This window comes from Xenopus tropicalis, chromosome 3, assembly GCF_000004195.4.
Source record: "Xenopus tropicalis strain Nigerian chromosome 3, UCB_Xtro_10.0, whole genome shotgun sequence".
Taxonomy (NCBI): domain Eukaryota; kingdom Metazoa; phylum Chordata; class Amphibia; order Anura; family Pipidae; genus Xenopus; species Xenopus tropicalis.
The window spans coordinates 23,705,149-23,728,706 of NC_030679.2; the positions used below are offsets into that span (position 1 = coordinate 23,705,149).

Consider the following 23,558-nt stretch of genomic DNA (forward strand, 5'->3'; position numbering starts at 1 on the left):
CGGTACCGTACTGGCACCTTCGTCAGGGAAGCAAGAGTGTGTGTGGAACAGAAGTTAAATACCTGGCTTGGCGCCAAAACATGTGTTGCCAAGCAACCAACTAGTAAACAAAACCCGAAAGAGAAATAAAGGGAGAAAAAGACAGGAACATAAAAAGAAATCCCAACCTTGTGTCTGATGTTATTGGAGCGCCCGTAGGTCCCCGTGTATAGATCGATCATGCCACATAAATCATGCCCGGGACGCCAGGGAGGATCGACTGAGATCAGATCCGTCATCCATAGATAGACGCTACACCCGTAACCAGCGCTGGGCGCTCCCTAGCAACAGCGCACATAGTACCAAGGATAGACCTCGAAGCTTGACAGACCGCTTGTGGGGGACTTGCATAGTCCCATCGCTTGTATATAAGTGCTGCTGTATGAGGACCGGGGACGGTAAGGCGTTGCTGGTTTCAGCCAGATCCGCCAACCTGCCGTATTGGTCCTGTCATAACGTTGCTGCACGGGTTCAAAGGGTATGCGAGTGGGAGGTCCCAAGTCGGTCCGGTCACACAGTGTCAGTAAGGGTAATGTGGGTGCGCAAACGGAGGTCCCGGGCATGATTTATGTGGCATGATCGATCTATACACGGGGACCTACGGGCGCTCCAATAACATCAGACACAAGGTTGGGATTTCTTTTTATGTTCCTGTCTTTTTCTCCCTTTATTTCTCTTTCGGGTTTTGTTTACTAGTTGGTTGCTTGGCAACACATGTTTTGGCGCCAAGCCAGGTATTTAACTTCTGTTCCACACACACTCTTGCTTCCCTGACGAAGGTGCCAGTACGGTACCGAAACGTAGGATTAATAAACCTCACCGTTTGCATCTATCCATGAGTCCCTTCGTGAATATTATTGTGAAATCCTGTGAGTGCCGACACTGCTTATTTCTATGTCGCTATCCTGCTCTGGCACCCAGGTATTGAAAAGAACATTTTGGTGTGCTCTCCCCTCTGTACTCTATATATATATATATATATATATATATATATATATATATATATATATATATATATATATATATATATATATATATATATATATATATATATATATATAAAATGAAGTATATTTTTTCAATGAAAAAAAAAATGTGCCCTTAAATATATAATAAAGTGGAGTTTACTGTGTGTATAGAACAACCCTCCTTTGCAGATGAGCAACATGCTAAGAGCTATATACCTGATGAAAACCACAGTAATACAGAATCAACAACATAATTATGTTCAAGCTCTTCAGCTCTGAAAGTTTTATAGACTAATTTTAGTGCTTGTCCATTACAAAACAGGGATGAATTGTAGAGCTGTACTCAGCATTGCCAAAGAGTGCAAAATATTCCGTTTCTAGCTTAAAATAAATGCCAGCATAATTATATGCCACGGCTGAGAAGAAGAGAAATCATTTGCTTAACATTAAGATCTTGACTATACTCTACTGTAAATAATTCAAGTAAGTTTCAGGACTTAAATGCTTCATATGTTTTACATCAGAAGAGCTAGCGAGAGAGCGCATTAACAAGATGCAGTCTGCAGTTGCACAAATTAGCATTTGCCAAGGCTTTGTTCGGCCTGAAATCTGTAAATTTGATATACTGTCACGAGAGCTTGGCAAATGAAAGAGGCAACATTATGCTTTGTAAATCAGACCCTTAACACGTCTCTCCTGCAGCATGTTTGTACAAATCTCTGCGCTGACACTTTTTTTCTAATTTAATCTGACATTTAAAAGGTTTGTTCAAATGTATTTCATTTTCAGTATCTCATATTTCTGTGCTGTTTTCTTCAGCAGGGAATAAAAAAAAGGTTTGCAAAATTGCCGTGAATGATTCTGTGTACATGAGCTTACATGTTCGGCCAATGTGAACCTAAGGGTTTAGCTTACGTTATTTTTTGTTATAGTAGGATTATATTTACTTTTATACAAACAAAGGAAGTTGCCATACTGCTTATACTGGGTGATGCATTTTTTTCCAAAATCTATAGCTCCATGTATTTATGGTCTGGGTGTGTCCTGGTTTGTATTGACCCACAGGAAATACTGTACATTAGCCAATGTAACTCAAAAAGCTGCAGAGAAAATGTAGACAGACCCATACTGACCTATCTATCCACTCACATACAGACCCATACTGACCCATCTATCCACTCACATACAGACCCATACTGACCCATCTATACACTCACATACAGACCCATACTGACCCATCTATCCCCTCCCATACAGACCCACACTGACCCATCTATCCCCTCACATACAGACCCACACTGACCTATCTATACACTCACATACAGACCCATACTGACCTATCTATCCCCTCCCATACAGACCAATACTGACCTATCTATCCACTCCCATACAGACCCACACTGACCCATCTATCCACTCACATACAGACCCACACTGACCTATCTATCCACTCACATACAGACCCACACTGACCTATCTATCCACTCACATACAGACCCATACTGACCCATCTATCCACTCACATACAGACCCATACTGACCTATCTATACACTCACATACAGACCCATACTGACCTATCTATACACTCACATACAGACCCATACTGACCTATCTTTCCACTCACATACAGACCAATACTGACCTATCTATCCACTCACATACAGACCCACACTGACCTATCTATCCACTCACATACAGACCCACACTGACCCATCTATCCACTCACATACAGACCCATACTGACCTCACATACAGACCCATACTGACCTACAGCCCCCCAGCGGCTCACTAAATAGTGACTGTCTATGGCATCTCACAGCAGAGCAGCCCCTTTGGAATTTGCCAAAACCCACAGATTGCCAGTCTGGGCCTCAGGCATATCATAATTATACTCGGATAGCTATATGATATGAATTTTCACATTTTAAACTGTAGAAGTGTTAGTGAGCTATTGGGCACATGAACCACAAATACATTCAATTCCCAAAAAATCAGACTGACATTGACAATGCATTAAGGCTACAAACCAAGAATAAAAACACGTCCTTACTTTATGAAACACCACCAGAAAGAATGGACACTCATTTGTATGCCAGCACATCTCATCGACACAGCATTAAATTATCCATATTATGATAACAATCATGCTTTTCCCCATACAAGTGTGTATGTGACCAGACTGTGTACATCTGCCTAACAAGATGTGTGTGCAGATCTGCAGAGATAGGGAGATTAGCTGAAATGTAATCCCCTTTTTATAAGAATTCATAATTACAGAAATACTTTTATCCCCAAAGTTTCCTTTTAAAATGTTGATTTTATTGCTAAGCATTTCTATTTGGAGGTAAGTTGCTTTCTGATACTAAATATATAACATCCTCATAAAATTATTTATTAAAAATGCTGTAGAGTCATTGTCTTTAACTTGTAAGAAAAAATATACTTTGGGCTTATGTGAAAAAGTGCATAACACTATCTTAACTTCCAAGTTGTTTTACTTTTACATGGACACTAGTGATGAGCGAATCTGTCCCGTTTTGGTTCACCATAAAATTCGTGTAACGGCAAGAAAATTCACGAAATGGCGAAAAAATTCGCGTAATGCGGGTTGCACAATTTTTTTTGTCGCCCGCATTTATGTTTTTGTCGCCGCAGCTAATTTTGTGCCACGACCACACCCAATTTTGATGTGAACTGCCCCAAATTTGACGCGCAACGGAAAAAAATCTGCACAACGAATTTTTTCGCGCCAAATTTTCCTCGCCAATGGCGAAATGCGGAAATTCGCTGTGAATCCATGCCTGGCGAAAAAATTCGCTCATCACTAACACCTGATAAATTGAAAGGACACCATGATAATTTCCCTTGGGCTAACATTGTTACATTGTGGAGTGATAGATTCTGGAATTTGAATTCCATTTGTGGTGATGCACAAATTTCTCTAGAAAGCACTGTTGAATGGGGGTGTAATGTCTGATGCAATTGTGCTGCATCTGGCACAATTTTACGATACTAACATAGGATGAAAATAGTCACATGTCCATTGAACTCAACCTTTTATGTCTATATATAATCTGCCTAACTGCTTCTGGATTCAGAGGAAGGCAAAAAAAAAACTCTTCTGTGTCCAATTAAAGCAACTGTCCAAGCAGTCTGTCTGGGCTCTTATGGAACTGCCTGGTCAGGAGCTGTTGGTAGTTCCAGGGTTGAGTCCTGCAGAAGTGCAGACCATTGACCACCTGGAACCCGCTGATCCGCACCCGACCAGTACCCACCACCCTGCTATGATGCCTACCAAGACCCACTACCTGATTTGCACCCACAGTGGGTTTTACTTACCACCCCACCCATTGACCTGTGAGACTGGAAGTGGGGTCACTATGGACCAGAAGTGATATCACTCAGGATTACCCATGGTCCTCCTGACTGGTTGGTGAATCAGGAACTCTCTACCCATTTGCTACTGTTTTGTGGGTATTCCTGCAGGTCTCTACTCCGGGGTTCCCCCGCCCTAATACGTGCAGAAGCACTCAATTCAGAATGGAAGTTATGAACGACCGAGAGGCGCAAACACTATCTTACAGAAGTGCAAAGAGCTCATTTTGATGCAAGTACCTTTAATAAATGAAAAGTGCTGGAGCATGACTTCTCTTGCTGTCGGAAATTACCCATCTTAGCTGTAGGATATGTGCGCATCATATATATTTGTTTCAGAACTGAACTAATACCCTTGACTTATCACAATGCTCTAGTTATGTGTGTAATAGTGTTCCATCTCATATTAAAATTTCTCTTGATTTGTCTTTGTGTAGAACATTATAAACTGCTGGCTATATAAATAAAATATAACTTCTCTCTTTCTGGCTTCATAAACAGAACAGCCCTTCTTAATATTCAGGAGACTCAATGCCCACAGAGAAGGATTATGCAGGTTCTGTGAATATATTGTTTGCTACAGAACAGGCATTTTCATTATTTAGGCCTGCTTGGTTACTACAGTCTTTTTGCTGCTATCAGTTTAGCATGTTTCTGACAAATTCTTACAATTCAATTGAATTTACAATAGGTTTCTATTTCACCCCTCCTCCTCTCCTTAAGAAAGAGGCACTTTGGAAATGGAAAACCTGAAGCTATAGAAAAAAATAAAATAAACAACAGATAACAGACTGTTTCACATGAAATTATTTGGGAATCCAATACAAAGGCTGAGTGAAAAAATTAGTAAGATAACCTAAAATATGAAATATGCAACAACTTGTTTTTGCTGTTGTTTTCTTTGTAAAACCAAAATCATTGATGACATGATCACGATAGTTGTAGGACCCTTATATATATGTGTGTCATTTATACAGGCACCCAAGGGCTGCCCTTCTAAGGCTTCCAACCTACTGTAAGCCCCCCTAGGTGCCTATATATAAATGCAGTGTATATATGCCTTGCTGTACAGTGTAGAGATGAATACACTATTTTAACCTGCTGTGTCTACCTTCATCCCATGGGCCAGTGGGTTGGTTACTGTTGAAGCAAAGAATGACTTACACTCTTAGGGCGAAGGCAGACGGGGTGATTAGTTGCTGCGATTTTTAAACTCTAGTTGAGCTAGACTGCTAGAGTAACCGTGACTTTTACCAAAGCAGGCACCTTTAAAAAATGGTGGTGACTTTTTGCTCCATCTGTCTTTGCTTTTAAAAACTTCAGTTCTTTCTATACTAGTCACACTATATTGATTATCATCTCTCTCTGTAGTTGTGTACATTTCATGACCTCCCCAAAAACTATTCTATTTATCTTAATGTTTACCTCACAGCAGGGTGGATCAGTTTGCTGCTTTATCAATTAGAATCAGTTATAATTCCCCAGACCTATGTGCAGCAGTTCCCTGCTTTTCCTCTGCCTATTAAGATATTTCTAGGGGAGACCCTTTGCTGAATGAGCATTTGCATGGGTGATTTGTTCCAAAGTGATTAGTTTACAAGTGATCTGAATGAGTTCAGCAAGGAGAGCTACATTGAGCACTACTACAAACAGCCCTGGCACTTTTTTCTCACTTTTTTGGCTCATTTTTCTAAGTCCTTGTCCATATCTTACAAACTCCTTCCCTTTATCTTCAAAGCCCTTCATTCCTCTGCCCCTACCTACATCCCTTCTCGTGTCTCCATACGTTCCTGGCCGACTCCTCTCAGAGCAACCATTTGGTTGCGCCCCCCACTACTACTGCTGTTTTTCACTGTAAACCCTTCTTCCATCCTTACATTTAGAATGCCATCTCTAATTTCCTCTGGAGAGAATCCTCCTTCAGTTTTTTGAGAACTAAACTCAAAGACTACCTCTTGGAGCACTCACCCAGCACCTGATGTAGGAGCTATTACTTCTATTGCAATATACCCCACTGTAACCAGCAGCACTATTATCCTCCTATTTGTGCCTGTATGTTGCCCTCCCATTTAGATTGTAAGCTCTAGGGACAGGGACCTCCATCCTCTTGTCTTTTCGATTCTTACCTTGTATTTATTATCATACTTGTGTATTTATCTATTATTGTAACAACCTGTTTGTTGTATTAATTTATTGCTCTACTGTACAGTGTTGTGTACATAAGTAGCACTTTATAAATAAAGACATACATACATATAGTTCATGTACAAGTAAAAATGTTTTTTCCACAACATGTCCAAGGCCAAACACTTTTTGTGCCCACATTTCACTTAGTCATAGACTGAATAACACTTTTCAGAGAACGGTATTTAAAGGCAAAGCCACCAATGAAAACACACAATTAATTAACCAATGGGGAAACGGAGGGGAAAAAAAGGTAACATGAAATCTAATAAAAACAAGTCCGATTCGAAATTCTATAAAAAATATACTCAACATAAATTGTAGTAAGATGACAGATATTCCCCCTCCCCTGTGACCAGTTTAAACTCTTTCGATACCAGTGACCCTAAGAACCTGGAGATCTCTACCTGAGCAGGCAGAACAATTCTTGGTTAAATTGGTTATATTATTAGTATTAGAAGTTATTTGAAAGTCACTCTTACGAAAGCCACAGAAGTTGCAGAATAACAATTACACCGGATCAATGAAAACATTGGCAGGATAAATGAAGAGCTGGGAAATTTGCAAAGGAAGAAATTCATTTCTATATTAAATAAACTGTAATCTAAAGATTAATCAATAGATAAACCTTTCAAACTCATAATGTCCATGTGTGTGCATCGGGATGAAAGCTGTGAAGCATTAGGATAAAAGAAAACAAACATGAATCCTGTTCCATCAGGAAGTGGAGGAACTGAAAGTTGGAATTTGACAAATGTAATTCAATTTTAAAAGAATCCTACACATATATAGTAAGGTTTTACCCAACAGGTCATAATTACTTCCCCGTAATATCTATTATTGTGCAATGGGGGCCTGACCTCCAGGGCCGGAACTAGGGGTAGGCAGAAGAGGCAGCTGCCTAGGGCGCAACGATTGAGGGGCGCCAGGGAGGAGCCTCTCCTGCCTACTCCTAGTGCTACTTTGTCATTGCCTCCGCCGCTTGTCATTAGCGGCGGAGGCAATGACCGATCTAATCGCTCCGCCCCCCTGCACCGCCTCCTGTGCTTTGGCGTGCGCATGCCCCGTTCGGGGGGGCGGGGAGGTGGGCGGAGTTGGCCGACCGGGTTGCCTAGGGCGCCCGGTCGGCTTGGCCCGCCCCTCCTGACCTCAGTATTGGCAGTTCTGCTCAGGTACACAGTGCGAAGCAAAGCGAAACCCTTGGCCTAAATTTATGGAGATACCATTACAAAGAGCTAATGCATAACCTGTCCACTACTGTGCAATCAAAATGTATCAATATAAGGTTCACTACAGGGCTCAGGGCCAGAACTAGGGGTGGGCAGTAGAGGAATGTGCTACGGGGGGGGGGGGGCGGGGACTACCTATACACATATCTCTGCTGCCTCTAACTCCAGCAGATGGAAAATGGTTGAAGGTAGAGAGTGTTCCCAAGAGGGGACTGGATCAGTAAGTTGGATCAACTAGATTTAGAGAATTCAAGTGAGATGAAATCCAGATGAGCATTCCTACTAGAGAACCTTCAAACAAGCTTTGGTCAAATACAGGCAATATTCATTCAGAATGAGATCAGACAGGGTCAATAAGCAGATAGGGGTCAAATCAGAATAACAAACAAAACTAAAAAACTAAGAGCAAAAGTTGCCATCTTTTCTTAAATAAAATACCAGCCTTTCCATATTTTTATTTCTTCCCTATTAAGAACGACAGAATTTTGAGTTATTTTTTACCAGCCAAGTTGATAAAATGCCAGTCAAGTGGCAACCCTTGCCAGGAGTTAGTAAAACTAGTCCAATCAGGTGTGAAGGCAGGGATTGTTTTGGGAGTTTTTAAGTAGAAGGTCATGAGAAACACATTGCTCACCAACCCCTTGGATGCTATAAAGAAAGAAACTAAATGGATCTTTTACCTTAATACTATTAGTATCATGCTATGTCTGATCATATTATAATATATGCCTGACTAACATTTACCTTTTTCTTGTTGTTTGTATTCCAAAATTACCAGTTATACTTCCTATCTGATATGCATAAACATACTAAATAGCAGAAATCAGCTAACTTGAAGACTTTTATACTTAATGTCTCTGAAATGTAGTTTTTAACTACTGGTCTAACTATTTATACATTTATACATATTTTATAGATAACTCTATTTATATATACTTGCTTACTTTATACATTACTTATATATTTGTTTGAATTGTTTTATATCGGCCTGTCTTTATGTGCCTGACTTTCAATTAACCATCCAAGTTGTTGATTGGTTAATTACATTTACATCAGCTAATTACTTTTGAAAGACGATTGGCACTTTATGTCTTAAATACTCTGTGTATGTCTATTTTCATTCAGCCTATGATTAAGTACCGTGAGGTACGAAACGCGTTAGGCTCTCTGTATCATGTGTTAGTTTAATAAAAGCTTTGTGATTTTACTTTAATATCTCTCGTGAACAAGCAATATTCTTCACTTACAATACCGGAGTGCCTGCCTTTTTCTACGTTTATGCTACTCCCAGTGGCCTTAAAGTAGGTGCTTATTTTTGAATTCCTGGTTTGAAGGTGTACTGCCAAAAAGAACCTCATTTAGTCTACCAGTCCGCATAGGGGCTACCAAATAGACAATCACAGACATTATTTGGCACCCCAGGAACATTTTTTAAGCTTGTGTTGCTTCCCAGCTCATTTTACATTTGAGTGTGACTCGTGGATAAAAAAAGGTTGGGGGCCCCTAGTGTAGGGGGTGGACACAGACAATGATCTGTACCTGCAAATACAGCTGAGCCCGGCAGAGCAGTGCAGAGCACAGGAAAGGATTGCAGTACTACAGGCAGTGATTCATGCAGCCTGCCTCTGCAGCATTATGGAATAGAAGTCTTAATGGCAAAAATGTGTTCTTTGTGGCAGAACATTTATTTTGTTATGATTAACAAGTGACTCCAGATTCCCTGTACTACCTGGGGCAAGATCTGCCTGTGAAGACTCCATATAAATGAAACCTTGTGCTTAATAAAAATAGCTATATAGAGTGTGTTCCAAGTAGACAGTGCTGCAATCAAAGGTGAGCCAATCACAGTAAAAACAGAATAAGGACTGTCGGTATGTAAAATGGGTTTCCAAGCAGTAATGCTGGCCCCTCAATGAGGTAAATGAGGGACTGCCTGACTAATATGGGCTTATTTATCAGTTTTTAAGTGTTTTTCTAATTCTAATAAACTCGTTTTTATTAAAAAAAATCGAATGCTTGCTTATTTATTATTATGGAAATCTTGAATAATAAAGTGAATAAAAAAACTTGAATATCTTGAATTTGCAAGGTTTACAAACCCCCCAAAAAACAGAAAAACTTGAATATCTCGAATTGAAAATATGGCTTGGCTTTGCCTAGGACAACTCCCATTGACTTCTACATAAACTCGCAAGCTTTTAGGTGCCAAAGTTTTAAATTTGAGTTTTTAGGTTTTTTGCACTTCATAAAGATCAGACGCTCGAGTTTTTGAACCATAATTAGAATTTTGTGAGTTTTAGCTCTAAAAAAAAACTTGAATTGTGAAGAAAAAAAAAGGAACGTTGTTAAATCACCCCCTTAAGTGTGATATATTGGGCAAATGCTAATTTGTAGTCTTTAATATTTGCAATAGGCCAACTGAGGTGGAATTTGTCCTAAATTCCTAAATATTCTGGGAACTATATCAAGTTTACTGAAACAATAACGATTTCACGTTTTTTAAAACTTTTTATCATGTAAGGGCCAAATTCTGGACTGCAGAGAACCCCAAAATTTGAAATAAAATAGCAATACATAATATACTAAACTAGGGCACTTACACGAATTAAAAAAGATCATTTACAGTGTCCTTAGATGTCCCTGATAATGGCAAACAATGGTCTTATTTTAAATATAGTTTGTTGCATTCTTTTAATAATTAAAACAATGTATTGATTTTTAAAGACAGAGCTGGCGCCACACACTTAAACTGCTCTAAAAGATAAAGGCAATTTAATAAATACTTGATCCACTTGCTCAGTTATTACCCCTGCTCGAGTGCTCTAGTTTGGCCCGGACGTCATTTCCAGAATAAGGAGGGAAAGAAAAAGTGGCTGCCATTTCTTTCAAATGTAGTTCTAACATAGAATCCATTTACTCACTAATACTATACTCTTGCAATTTAATGGGGCCATAGAAGGAATATATAACTACTCGTGACCTTCACATTGCAGTTTAAAATTAGAAACTTCACAGCGACATATGTCATCATAACATATAAGGAGGGGGATCATTAGCGATGGCTTAATATTGATGCATAATCTTGGATTAAAGAAGATCTTTGCCAACTGCCAATTGGGAACCTGATGATTCCACCTAAGTGAGTCCCTACTCATGTGGCTCTCAACAGGACAACTGGATGAGATAATACAATATTATTTGTAAGACAAAGAAGCAACCTGATGGTACTGTGCACGGAATTAGACTATCTACCCAGCTTCGCTAATGATGTCAGCACGTTAATTCTGGACAGAGTGCAGCCAGATTGCATTAATGATGCCATATCCCATAAAGATCACTGATGGGTATTTCATGCAATCTGTTGGAGAGTTTGCGTACATAAGCGTATTTAAATATTACAAGGACGCATCCTTGATGCTGCCGGTCAGCATTCAGATCCAACAGCAGAAGCCATGTCAGTGTAGCGTTCATTTGCGAGAAGGCTGCCAATAACACTCGATGGCTCATAGTGCGTGCATATGTCTGTGCCTAAACTAAGAGCCCCAATAAAAGTTCAAACTGGGTTTATTGAACCGTTGCAGGTTTTACAAAAGCTATTCCACAAATGGCTACATTTTGTTTTGAAGACCCAAATTGCTTACATAAATCTAGCTTTTCCAAAGAGGGAGAAAATCTAAGCATGATTTATTCACGCGCCACCTTCTAGATTCTTGTGCAAAGCAACATAAAAAAAATATATTCTCAAAGATCCTGCAGGTATTAAAATGAAATTATGCAAATGTTTCATCTGAAGAGGCTTCTTTGTTGTTGGAGAACAAACTACGCATCAGAGAAAAAAATCTTAACTCGAGATTTAGATAAAGCTTTGCACTGTAGGGTCTGGAAAAATGTTTCAGTTCAATAAGCCAGTATGGGTTATATAATGCTAAGGAAATTCATTCTCTGCAAAAACAGAAGGGAAAGTGCTATATAATATGCTCGATTTATACACAAAAGTAAAAGCAGCCTTTAACGTCCCTCTGTGCAGAGTACTTTGGGAGCACATAGTAGGTCATTAACAGTATATTATAATACTGTCAGTCTAATAACTTGTAAAATATAACAGAAACAGAACTAGGCTCATTGCTGGGCAAAATGAATGTGAATATTAGGAATATTTCCAGTTTTATTTGACCATTGTATCCAGAAATGGTCAAAAGAATCATGTTCATTAATGGCATTTAAAATAAAAGGCAATATAACCAGACCACAATGAATGTGTTATAGCAAGAGAATATAACTATTGTTTAACAAGGTCAATCCAACTGCTGCAGAAGCAAAGCTTGCTTTAGTTCCAGAAACCCACAGAGACAATCAACATGTACCATTTACTGTACTCCAAGCAAACACCTGATCAGTTGCTATAGGTAACTAGGCAAAATGACATTTCGCCTAAAACTTTTATAGAGGTCTGGATACTTTACAACCTAAGAGAGTGTCATGAAATAAAATTTGTAAGCCTTGCATAATGTTTTTAACTTTGTTGTACTGTAAATGTTTGCAATGAACAAGATGGCATACCTCAATCCAGGGAAGTCACCATTATTGGTTTATCTTCTCATTATCGTTCTGGCTCTGTAAAAATCTAAGTAAAAAAACAAATAATGTTAGTAGAAAGATCTCTTATTTATAAAGTAACATAATATTAAGAAGCACTATAAAATGAGAAAAATGTGGCCCTTCAGGGGCAGCTTTAATATACAGATTTTGCCCTTTCAGACCGAGTTAGCATCTTATCTGCTCATGTATGGGCCCTGTCAGACAGTCTACTCGATAGATATTTGGCCAGATATCTATTGGACAGGTTTAAAATTCCTATCAGGAGAAAGACCACATTGGCTTGTTGATGCTTGTCTTACCCAGTGGCCTGCATTGCCACCTATAATGATCTGATTGTTTGACACTTGGCTCTGCATTGGCACCTATTATGATCCAGTTGTTTGACCTGAGGGCCAGACATTCAGCTCAGCCCAATATATGGCTACCTTAAACCAGCATTGCTGTTAAGCTAGCCATACTCTGAAAGATCTGCTTATTTGGTGAGGTTGCCAAATCTTTCCCTGATATGCCCACCCTAGGCACTGGCCATGCAGGCTGTTGGGGCAAGAGCCGCATCAATGAGCATTGGCTCATACAATTCACCCCAATTAGATTTTTAAATCTGCCTGATCGATATCTGGATGATTTTTGGCCAGCTATTATTTGGGCAGGCCTGGTGGAGGGCTCCATACATGGACAGAAAAGCTGCCAACTCGGTCTGAAGAGGCAGAATTGGCAGCTTAAAGCTGCTTTTGTATGACCACCTTTACTCTTTTGTTACTTATCTTTATTTACATCATTTATAGCTACTGTTTATATAGTAGGTATACTTTGAGCAAATCCACAACTAAGATGAATATTTTCTGATAGAATCTATATTCTGCAACTAAGAGTGAAAACAGAACTCTTTGGTAAAATAATTGAAAAATTACATTGTTGAAAAGCCTGTAGAATTCACTAAAACCTTCTCAGAATTTCTACATAAATGTGAGCCTCATCAGTATAAAACTGGGTACATTTTAATCACATCTCTGTTATTGCCAGACTGCACCCCCATAAAAAAAATAAAAAATATGGGAGAGTTGACAGGTCATTTCCTATCACACTCTTCTAGATAAACTAGGAAAAAGTTGCTGCAACAGGTATTCTCTGTTGACTTCTTATTACAGGTCAATATGAAATAACATGTTAATAATTATAATTTGAGGTAATAATTTTTAAAAATCAAAATGTATGTAGCTAATGCCTAACATAATCTCAAGGGTCACAATATGACATGCATTTTGTTCTAGCAAGCCCAGCATATGCACGTTCCTATAGCACCAGGGTTCAGAATATGAGTAAGCTTTCATATGTGCAAAATGGTTGGTTACATTTCCATGGTTTACCTAAAGAGTGGAAAAAATGCACATATATTGCATTTTGCATGTTGCAGTTGGTGAGAAGCAACTTACTGAGCCCATAAATAAATCAAAGGATAGTGATTGACAAACACAGCCCAGATCCTTCTGCCAATGCCTCCCTTTGGCTTGTCAATGAGCAAGGTCATCCACATGGGGCCATATTGTACTATATTAGACTGTTCAGGCATCTAGGCCAAAGATCTGCTCTATCCATGCAAAAAGTAATAGCAGCAAAATAACAATCTAATGAAAGCTAATAGGTATGCCAGTAATCTTATTGACACTAAGGTAAAAACCTTTCAGTCATACATATTAAAATACGCATTGCACGGCTTGGTTACTACTAAAACAAAATGATTTCCTGACAGGTCATGATGTATTAATCATAACTGGCTCAACGATGACAAAAAAATAAATCACAAAATGTGTCAGTTACGTTTCAAGCTGGTTATAGAAGATGTCAGAGTGAGAACAAGCTGTTACACAAGTCTGTGCAACGGAAATGGAAAGCAATTACAATGTATAATTGCCCTATGATTTATAAATTGTGGATTCCTGACATAGGTTAATTCTTCTTTGCATGACCTCCTGTATCGTTAGCGAAGCTTACCGTTGTCCTATCACTTTGGCTGTCCTTCACCTTTATCACGCAAAGGTATTAAATAGACTACAATAGCAGCCTTCTGCTAAGGAGAATGGCTAATATTGCATCTGTCATACTACATTATTATGCATTACCCGTGCTTTGACATTTAAAGGGCACTGCAATGCAACCTACTTCTGTCACCATATGGTCTTAATTACTATTGGGATGGCGTCCATGTTTTCTTTGTTTGCCTGGATCATCCTGCTGAACAAAAGAGCATGTTCTTAAATGACTACAGATTTCACGGGGATAACATCCTAAGTGTGCTGTTTTTCGAATATATAGATACGAGGGCTGGGAGGGCTCATGTTAGAAGAAATCATTACAATACATGGTGGCTGTAAAGGCCATAGTACAGACAAAAAAAAAATCTAAATCACAGCTGTTCATATGCAAAGAAAAGTCTCTAGCTGAAGGCTTGCTGCAGAAGTTTCAATGACACGGAGCTTTTTGGCCAGAGAGGGGTTTTACAATAAATATACAACATTGCAGGGAAAAAGAAATGTTATAGACCTTTCAGCAGATTAAAACAAGTGATCTTCCATCTCTGGAGATGTTGCCTTATTCTTTATTTTCACAGCAATCTGATGCTTTCTGTTGCAGCCTATAGAAAACATGCACCACTGAGGGTGAATTGCTACTATTGCAAATTAATCAGATGGAATGATGGATGAAACTTTCTGGAGAAAAACAGGAAGAAAAAACGCTGAGCTGTGTAAAGAAAGTTCCCATAATGCCTCGCTCCTGCACAGACACCCAGATCACGTGAACATGCAAGACTATGGGGCAGATTTACTATGACACAAATGCTCGGAGCGTTCATTGGAACGCTCCGAGCGTATTTTCACCAAATTTTTCTTGTGTTGAGCGACTTTTTCGATGCCCGCGCAAATTTTTCGGAAGCTTGCGCGAAAAAATCGTAAAGGTTTTCCCGCTGTTTACAATCGATCCATATGAAAATTTCATGACTTTCGGATCGCCAATATGATATTATCGTGACTAATACGATTTTTTTCGTAAGCATTTTCGTGATATTTGCGATCCTTAGAAATTTTCGGATCCAATCCGAATTTGTCCCATTCGGGATTCGAACTCGTGTTTTCATGAATCTGCCCCTATGAGGAAGCTTCCTACTGATTGGCTCAGATCCACATTCCTAAGGGGTGGAGTGAGTTCTTAGCATTCTTGAGGGAGGGGGGAGTAGGAGAGAGCAGAGAACAGAAAGCTGTGTGTCTGTGGCACGGGAATTACAGACACAAGAAATCTTTTTTTCAGAGAAGTCAGTGCAGCGTTTCTGTGAGTGCTTATGGCTGTACTTACATAGACCTTTCTGATAAAGCTTACTTAGTTTTTACCTTTCCTTCTCCTTTAATGTGGGTCAACACTTAGCCCTTTTCATCTCTGCCAACAACACTCTAGCTTACTGTTACAATGTCTCAAGTAAGAATTCAAGCTTTCAACACTATGGCCCTTTGAACGATTCCAGCATCCTGCAGCTAAGTAAGTATCAATTTTAAAAAAATGTCCTCCATTGTTGAAATGGGGGCAATAAATCAAGTACAGGTAACGGACCCCTTATGCGGAAACCCATTATCCAGAAAGTTCCGAATTACGGAAAGGCCATCTCCCATAGACTCCATTTTAACCAAATAATTCACATTTTTAAAGATGATTTCCTTTTTCTCTGTAATAATAAAGCAGTACTTGTACTTGATCCCAACTAAGATATAATTACCCCTTATTGGGGCAGAACAGCCCTATTGGGTTTATTTAATGGTTAAATGATTCCCTTTTCTCTGTAATAATAAAACAGTACCTGTACTTGATCCCAACTAAGATATAATTAATCCTTATTGGAGGCAAAACAATCCTATTGGGTTTAATTACTGTTTTTAGCAGACTTTAGGTAGGAGATCCGAATTACGGAAAGATCCTTTATCTGGAAAACCCCAGGTCCCTGAGCATTCTGGATAATGGGTCCCATACTTGTACTTAAAAAACATCAGCCCAGTCTTTCTTATACATTCTATTCTATATTATTATTCTATTATCTTGATATTCACTATTCTTTTTTTCCCTTCACCTATTTTCCCCCCATCAGCTTAAAATCTAATTTTTACTTTATTTTCCTTCATCAGTCTTCAGTCATGTGGCACAACTGTAAAGTCAAACTGAATAGACACTTTATTGTACAGCAGATGTATAATGTAGCGATGTGCAGGTTGACCTGGGACCTAAGGGGTTTACCCCTAGGTTAGACAGCTTAGATTTGAAATATGGCTGACCAGTACGGGTATGGGTTTACTGCAGGTCAGACTGGGGAAATACACGCTTCCTCTGCTCCCATAGTTTTCCTGTGTTGGAACCTACGACACATGTAAAATACAGAATGGAAAAAACACAGGTACCGGTTGGCTGGGGGTCATACAATGGCAATATTTTGTGGGTTATAGTCGGGTGTGAGCTAAGGTTTAGCAGGTTATGAGCAGGTTAGGGTCAGGTGCGGGTTGAGTTTTTTCTGGCTAGCTAATCACTAATGTAATGGGATTGTGGCATTTGCAAGATGGAGAGTACACATGTTCTTCAGTGCAACAGTGTAATTTATTGAGATATCATCGCACAGTGCGATGATATCTCAATAAATTACACTGTTGCACTGAAGAACATGTGTACTCTCCAGGTTATTTGGATTGAATTTGAAAGTTGTACAGCCAGCACGGGGCCTGTTACCTGTTGATGAGTACTTCCTTTGAATACTGGAACCTACGGTAGGACTCTGAATTTTCAATTGCAGATATTTGCAAGATGGAGGCTAGGAATGGAGAGAACATCAGAACAGCCCAGTGTACTTGAATGTGTCTACAAGGGAGAAGAGAATGTTCAGGGCTTTGGGTGAAGCATCAGCAGCTGTGTAAGATTCTGAGCCTACATCCCAGGGAAGAGACCTACCAGAAGGACTTCTTTAGAAAAAATATTCAACTTTAAGCAGTATATCACACTAATGCATATAGTAACAGTAATATAGTATATAAAATAGTAATAACCTTTACTTCTTGATAAAGACCCAGATTTATAGGTTCCAATCAGGTGAACCTAAAACTCTCTGTAGTGCTTGTTATTAATACAACTCATCCATATACATGCCCCATAAAGGGTATTAGAAGCAATGGACAATGGCTTAATCATCAAGAGAAATCAGGTAACTGGTCAGCCTGGTTTTTTTTTTTTATTTGGTAGGTATGTCCTCTCCAAAGACTTATCAGCTAAATGAGTGTAGCCACCATTATAAATAAAAAACCTCAGTAGCTAATTCTATACTATATATAAAAAATACAATGGGAAATCCAAAATTTAAAAAGGACTAGTATTTTTCTCTCAGCATTACTTTTTATATACATATACAGTGGTGTGAAAAACTATTTGCCCCCTTCCTGATTTCTTATTCTTTTGCATGTTTGTCACACTTAAATGTTTCTGCTCATCAAAAACCGTTAACTATTAGTCAAAGATAACATAATTGAACACAAAATGCAGTTTTTAAATGAAGGTTCACGTTATTAAGGGAGAAAAAAAACTCCAAATCTACATGGCCCTGTGTGAAAAAGTGATTGCCCCCCTTGTTAAAAAATAACTTAACTGTGGTTTATCAATTTCAATATCAATTTCTGTAGTCACCCCCAGGCCTGATTACTGCCACACCTGTTTCAATCAAGAAATCACTTAAATAGGAGCTACCTGACACAGAGAAGTAGACCAAAAGCACCTCAAAAGCTAGACATCATGCCAAGATCCAAAGAAATTCAGGAACAAATGAGAACAAAAGTAATTGAGATCTATCAGTCTGGTAAAGGTTATAAAGCCATTTCTAAAGCTTTGGGACTCCAGCGAACCACAGTGAGAGCCATTATCCACAAATGGCAAAAACATGGAACAGTGGTGAACCTTCCCAGGAGTGGCCGGCCGACCAAAATTACCCCAAGAGCGCAGAGACAACTCATCCGAGAGGCCACAAAAGACCCCAGGACAACATCTAAAGAACTGCAGGCCTCACTTGCCTCAATTAAGGTCAGTGTTCACGACTCCACCATAAGAAAGAGACTGGGCAAAAACGGCCTGCATGGCAGATTTCCAAGGCGCAAACCACTTTTAAGCAAAAAGAACATTATGGCTTGTCTCAATTTTGCTAAAAAACATCTCAATGATTGCCAAGACTTTTGGGAAAATACCTTGTGGACCGACGAGACAAAAGTTGAACTTTTTGGAAGGTGCGTGTCCTGTTACATCTGGCATAAAAGTAACACAGCATTTCAGAAAAAGAACATCATACCAACAGTAAAATATGGTGGTGGTAGTGTGATGGTCTGGGGTTGTTTTGCTGCTTCAGGACCTGGAAGGCTTGCTGTGATAGATGGAACCATGAATTCTACTGTCTACCAAAAAATCCTGAAGGAGAATGTCCGGCCATCTGTTCGTCAACTCAAGCTGAAGCGATCTTGGGTGCTGCAGCAGGACAATGACCCAAAACACACCAGCAAATCCACCTCTGAATGGCTGAAGAAAAACAAAATGAAGACTTTGGAGTGGCCTAGTCAAAGTCCTGACCTGAATCCTATTGAGATGTTGTGGCATGACCTTAAAAAGGTGGTTCATGCTAGAAAACCCCCAAATAAAGCTGAATTACAACAATTCTGCAAAGATGAGTGGGCCAAAATTCCTCCAGAGCGCTGTAAAAGACTCGTTGCAAGTTATCGCAAACGCTTGATTGCAGTTATTGCTGCTAAGGGTGGCCCAACCAGTTATTAGGTTCAGGGGGCAATTACTTTTTCACACAGGGCCATGTAGGTTTGGATTTTTTTTCTCCCTAAATAATAAAAACCCTCATTTAAAAACTGCATTTTGTGTTTACTTGTGTTATCTTTGACTAATAGTTAAATGTGTTTGATGATCAGAAACATTTTGTGTGAAAAACATGCAAAAGAATAAGAAATCAGGAAGGGGGCAAATAGTTTTTCACACCACTGTATTTATTTTACCCTTTCTCTTTAATTAAGATGTTAGGAAGAGACGTGCATTCTTAAATTTGCCTATGTGATTGGATGATTAAACCTTGCCGTTTCCAGAGCTATTTCAGTTTTCCTCTCATTAATTCCATCAGTGTTTCATCTCACAATACAAATTCTGAACGTCTCTCTCCAGGCGAGAGTCTTATTTTAGCAGAATATAAATTAGGAATCAATAGGCTCCTGTCGGAGGTTTATCTAAGGTGATTTTATAGTACAAGAAACTATAATTGCTTGCTAACGGAACTTTTACTTTGGCTGCCTACAAGGCAACAAATAGGGAAAAGGCAAGCTAGTGTGCAACAATGGAAAACCTTGTAAGGAAGATCATGTTTTTAATAGAACACTGGGCATGTATGTTAGTAGGCATTTGGTATATTTGTATCTTTTGTCTAAAAAAGTTGGCCATTTTCTGCATCTTCAGTATTGTTATGCACTTCCTTACTACTAAGCTTGAGATACAGAAAAGTGCTTACACAATATGTTCTGTGTCCAGGTTTTTAGCTGCTACAAATCACTGCTGGACTACAGACAATTGTCTAAATAAAAATGTTTGGACCGGGGACTTAGTAATGGGAAGGGCACTGTAATATAGGGGTAGGGCTATATGTATACTTTATGTATATTTTTATCAAATTTCCAAGGTAAAAATTATACATTTTAGATCCTGTCAATCTATCCTAATGCCCTAACCCCCCTTCTCCTTTCTAGCAACCCCTGATACACTTGTGCTGTGGAATGTCAGGAAAAAAAACTAGCAAATAGTAGGAACAAGTATGTAGTGTCTTCATACCTCACATCTTTATGCATCCCTAAAAGCATTAAATGTCGTGGGGCTTCATTGTTGGTTGGGTTGTGAGACATTTGGGACCTAAGATGTCTTGTCTTGACATGAAGCTTAAAGAACACAAATGCTAGAAGGCTGCCAGAAAGGATTAATGTTCCAAGCCTAGCACCCTGTCTAACTGAGCAGCACCAACAACCCTTGCATCCCGCTCGGTTCACATGTCAACATCAAGCAACATTAGCCCATTACACAATTAGTTGCTCCCTACTTACAGTGTGGGGGTATTTAGAAATAACAAATGCTACAGTTATTCAAAACAATATCAAAACAATAGGCCAATCAGCGGTGTAAGTTTATGCCCACCCATAAAAAAAACTTTGGAGGGGCCTGCCAGGGCCAATCCAGCAACCCAACTCCCCCTCCTGCTTTCAGGTAGGAGCGTGGTTGGGAAGAGGGGATTTCTATACTATAGATCAGTGATCATCAACCAGTGGCTCGGGGGCAACATGTTGCTCACCAACCCCTTGGATGTTGCTCTCAGTACCCTGAAACCAGGTAGTTATTTTGGAATTCCTGACTTGGTGGCAAGTTTTGGTTTGATAAAAACAAGATTCCCTACCAAATAAAGCCCCCTGTAAGCTGATAGGGTGCATAGAGGCTGCCTAATAGCCGATCTTAGCCCTTATTTGGCACCTCTTTTTAAGGTGCTTGTGTTGCTCTCCAAGTCTTTTTACATTTGACTGTGGCTCACGAGTAAGAAAGGTTGGGGATCCCTGTTATAGATGAAGCAGACCCTACGGTCATGGAGGGGCTTGGAGAACAGGGAGCCCAGATTGCGTATCTGCTTCCACTGAGGCCTGAGTTTCAACTCATACTGAAAAGGGGGTATAATGTTCCACTAAGAATCCCCCATAGCCCTCCAATTTGCTTGTTCTAAAGTTGCTAAACCAAAGAATTTTGTGGATATTTGCAAATCTAGCATTAGCTTTCACATTACAAGGCCTCATTTTTAAACATAACAGTAGGCCATTCACCTTGAAGGGAACTTGCTTTATTGCAAACATCATTCATACTGACCAATTCATCTTGTGTTTTTCTTTTTTTTTTAAATATAATTCATCATAAAGTTATTAAGGCAATGGTGTGTGTCCCATTTTCTTTATTCCAGCGGGAAGCATGCTGTCTCCCATTGGCAACATTTGTTAGTGTAAGCAGAATTGCAGGAGTGGCCACTGGGCTCTTTGTTTTGCTTCAGGCCATAGAATAAAGGATCTGTCCATGTTATGTCTTAGTTTCAATTATAAGAAATTCCTTCACAGCTCAATACAAGCGCTGTGCGCCGAGGAAACTGAAAGGACACGGTTTTCCGTATTACTGCTGCCTATACAATATAACATTTTTCATTTTAAGCAAACAGCTATACTTATCTGCTGTAATAAAAAGCTTTGCACCAGGGAAAGATGAAAAAGATTAAAATGCATAATTAAGAGACTGTTGCTGCAGTAAAAGTTAGAAAAGTCCGATCTTGAGGGAAAGCGCAAATATAACTTATACAGTATATGTCACAGGTATTCTGAAGCTGAAATATAATTGAATTGCTCACAGTATGAATTAAAAGAACATTCATTAGTGGGTGGAAAATGAAGGAACATATACTGTAAAGGGAGACAGAAGATGCAAATTATATACAAAGGAAGTCATTTTATTGAAATAAAAACCTCTGGTTTTAACACTTTAGAGATTAGTAAGGCATTTTTTGTTCTCGCTTTCCTTACTAATAACCCAGCACTAGCACTGGATAGACACTTATCTTAACAGACACTTACCCATCACCACCTGCCCTGACTTTGGTCCATCTCTTTCTCCAATCTCAAGGTCACTGTACTGTCCTATCCCTACATGAGGCTTCTGACCTAATATTCTTATGGACAGCCTTTGGACACAGGGTGAAGCATTGACAGTATCCTTCCATAACCACCAGCATCACTCAACTAAATACAAAGAGTGGTACCTTTATGGCTAAATTTCATGCATGTGGGACCAGCTGTGGACCTTCACCCTTTCAACAACAAAAGAGCATCTGTTGCCATCTTACTCCTCTACACATCTACTCTCGGAGAAGTCCAGCTGTGTTCTGGTTGCTCTTCTCCAGGCTCAGTACATGTACAAATGGTTGACCACCTTAATCATTTGCACAGTGGTGTAACTATAGGGGAAGAGTCCTGAAACATGGGTCCTGCTTCTCCTCCGTAGTATTTAAAAATCTCCACTCCCCAGCCGCTCTTATCTTATACCGGTGTGAGGGGGCAGGGATAGATCAGGCAGGAGGGGGAGGGAGGGCCCAGTAGGATATTCATTGTGTGCCGGGCCCCTCTTAAAGATTTTTTTTGGGGGCTCCTGTTATAGACTGAAAGCAGCTATATACACTTGCTGCTAACAGGTAGAGTGATGCAAATAAAGTCTCCTGTAAGTTGATCTTAAAGGCTACCCAATAGCCAATCTTAGCCCTTATTTGGCTCCTCCATGCACTTTTATGATGCTTGTTTTGCTCTCCAAGTCTTTTTACATTTTACTGTGGCTCAAGAGTAAAAAAGTTGGGGACCCCTGTGCTAGAGGATAATGTTTCCCTGTGGCAGTTACACTCATATCAATACTATACTATACCTTAGAGATGCCACCTTCTAACTGTAAACTGGAGTGGGGGACGGGGCAAGTGAAGTTTGGGGAAAGGTTGATGACATCAGGAGTGGGGTAATAATTGCTGATTGGCCAATCACCACATCAGTCTAATAGAGTCATGCCCAGTTTCCCTAATTTGAAAAGCTAGGCAGGGAGTTTTAACCCAGAAAGCCCTCCTGAAAGAGGGGCAGGTGGCAACCCTACTATACATTAAATCCCCACATACACACTTAGGATGAAAAGTCAATCAATAAATGGTTTTTGCTGACTCCTTTTTCCCTTGATATAATAAATGTTGCCTGTTTCACATGCTGTTCATAACTGTTTGCTTTGACAATATTGTACTTTTGATTTGCTCGTTTCCTATTCCCTAAACGCCACTGCATTGATCGGCTAAATTCCCGGTCTTATTACACTAATACATATAATCGACTTGCTGTGGCTGCTCTGTGGATATCAATACACTTGTCAAAAAGTTGCCAAAGTCTTTTGTGTTTTATAAAAACAAAGTTCAAAAGGAATCTTGTTAAACAGAAAGCAAGTTATTTACGCTTTGCCAAATTTGTTCTCACCACTTAAGTTTAACCACTGGCTCAATGAGGGTGGGAC

The 23,558-nt window shown here is 39.4% G+C and overlaps 1 protein-coding gene across 2 annotated transcripts in view; it reads right to left on the reverse strand.

Annotated features, from left to right (window-relative positions):
- The window catches only part of atp10b (ATPase, class V, type 10B), a 299,005-nt gene that overhangs the window by 241,901 nt on the left and 33,546 nt on the right, over positions 1 to 23,558 (reverse strand). For both annotated transcript variants that reach the window (XM_018092832.2, XM_002940128.5), the window contains exon 2: positions 12,357 to 12,420. The gene's annotated coding sequence lies outside the window, so the exon portion shown is untranslated. The remainder of the gene's footprint in view (positions 1 to 12,356; positions 12,421 to 23,558) is intronic.